The sequence below is a fragment of the Oncorhynchus mykiss genome, unplaced genomic scaffold (assembly GCF_013265735.2).
Source record: "Oncorhynchus mykiss isolate Arlee unplaced genomic scaffold, USDA_OmykA_1.1 un_scaffold_190, whole genome shotgun sequence".
NCBI classification, from domain to species: domain Eukaryota; kingdom Metazoa; phylum Chordata; class Actinopteri; order Salmoniformes; family Salmonidae; genus Oncorhynchus; species Oncorhynchus mykiss.
In genome coordinates, this window is record NW_023493676.1 from 497,501 (window position 1) to 500,000 (window position 2,500).

Sequence of the window (2,500 nt, forward strand, 5' to 3'; positions counted from 1 at the left end):
TCTGTACATTATTCCTTGAATCTATTCTACCACACCCAGAAATCTGCTCCTTTTATTCTCTGTCCCCAACGCACTAGACGACCAGTTCTTATAGCCTTTAGTCGTACCCTTATTCTACTCCTCCTTTGTTTCTCTGGTGATGTAGAGGTGAATCCAGGCCCTGCAGCCCCCAGCATCACTCCCATTCCCCAGGCCCTGTAGCCCCCAGCACCACTCCCATTCCCCAGGCCCTGCAGCCCCCAGGACCACTCCCATTCCCCAGGCCCTGCAGCCCCCAGCACCACTCCCATTCCCCAGGCCCTGCAGCCCCCAGCACCACTCCCATTCCCCAGGCGCTCTCATTTGTTGTGTAAACTGTAAAGGCTTGACTTCTGTAACTGTAAAAGCCTTGGTTTCATGAATGTTAACATCAGAAGCCTCCTCCGTAAGTTTGTTTTATTCAATGCTTTATCACACTCTGCCAAGCCTGATGTCCTAGACGTGTCTGAATCCTGGTTTAGGAAGGCCACCAAAAATCATGACATTCTGTCACACTATGCAGATCTGTACCCAAACAAATTGAGCTTCTACTTCTAAAAATCCACTTTTTCAGAAACAAGTCTCTCACCGTTGCCGCTTGTTATAGATCCCCCTCAGCCCCCAGCTGTGCCCTGGACACCATATGTGAATTGATTGCCCCAGATCTATCTTCAGAGTTCGTACTGTTAGGTGACCAAAACTGGGATATGCTTAACACCTCGGCCGTCCTACAATCTAAGCTAGATGCCCTCAATCTCACACAAATTATCAAGGAATTTACCAGGTACAACCCTAAATCCATAACCATGGGCACCCTCATAGATATCATCCTGACCAACTTGCCCTCTAAATACACCTCTGCTGTCTTCAACCAGGATCTCAGCAATCACTGCCTCATTGCCTGCGTCCGTGGTCAAACGACCACCCCTCATCACTGTTAAACGCTCCCTACACTTCAGCGAGCAGGCCTTTCTAATCGACCTGGCCCAAGTATCCTGGAAGGATATTGACCTCATCCCGTCAGTAGAGGATGCCTGTTCTTTAAAAGTAATTTCCTCACCATCTTCAATAAGCCCCATTCAAAAAATGTAGAACTAAGAACAGATATAGCCCTTGGTTCACTTGACTGCCCTTGACCAGCACAAAAACATCCTGTGGCGTTCTGCATTAGCATCAAACAGCCCCTGCGATATGCAACTTTTCAAGGAAGTCAGGAACCAATACACGCAGTCAGTTAGGAAAGCTAAGGCTAGCTGTTTCAAACAGAAATTTGCATCCTGTAGCACTAATTCCAAAATGTTTAGGGACTCTGTAAAGTCCCAAAACTGGATCCCTACAAATCAGCAGGACTAGACAATCTGAACCCTCTTTCTAAAATTATTCGCTGAAATTGTTGCAACCCCTATTACTAGCCTGTTCAACCTCTCTTTTGTATCGTCTGAGATCCCCAAAGATTGGAAAGCCGCGGTCATCCCCCTATTCAAAGGGGGAGACACTCTAGACCCAAACTGCTACAGACCTATATCCATCCTGCCCTGCCTTTTCTAAGTTCTTCGAAAGCCAAGTCAACAAACAGATTACCGACCATTTCTGTTATAGACCTATATCCATCCTGCCCTGCCTTTCTAAAATCTTCTAAAACCAAGTTAACAAACAGATCACCGACCAGTTCGAATCCCACCATACCTTCTCCACTATGCAATCTGGTTTCCTAGCTGGTCATGGGTGCACCTCAGCCATGCTCAAGGTCCTAAACAATATCATAACCGCCATCGATAAAAGACAGTACTGTGCAGCCGTCTTCATCGACTTGGCCAAGGCTTTCGACTCTGTCAATCACCGTATTCTTATTGGCAGACACAACAGCCTTGGTTTCTCAAATGATTGCCTCGCCTGGTTCACCAACTACTTCTCTGATAGAGTTCAGTGTGTCAAATCGGAGGGCCTGTTGTCCGGACCTCTGGCAGTCTCTATGGGTGTGCCACAGGGTTCAATTCTCAGGCCGACTCTTTTCTCTGTATACATCAATGATGTCGCTCTTGCTGCTGGTGATTCTCTGATCCACCTCTACGCAGACGATACCATTCTGTATACTTCTGGCCCTTCTATCGACACTGTGTTAACAAACCTCCAAATGAGCTTCAATGCCATACAACACTCCTTCCGTGGCCTCCAACTGCTTTAAAATGCTAGTAAAACCAAATGCATGCTCTTTAACCGTTCGCTGCCCGCAGCCGCCCACCCGACCAGCATCACTACTCTGGACGGTTCTGACTTAGAATAGACTGTAAACTGTCCTTCCAGACTCACATTAAACATCTCCAATCCAAAATTAAATCTAGAATCGGCTTCCTATTTCTCAACAAAGCTTTCTTCACTCATGCTGCCAAACATACCTTCGTAAAACTGACTATCCTACCAATCCTTGACTTTGGCGATTTACAAAGACATTTACAAAATAGCCTCCAACACTCTACTCAGC

General features: G+C 46.6%; 1 protein-coding gene across 3 annotated transcripts in view; it reads right to left on the bottom strand.

Annotated features, from left to right (window-relative positions):
• LOC110517267 (protein sidekick-1-like) overlaps positions 1-2,500 on the bottom strand; it is a 382,699-nt gene that overhangs the window by 35,228 nt on the left and 344,971 nt on the right. The gene's annotated exons all lie outside the window — the stretch shown is intronic.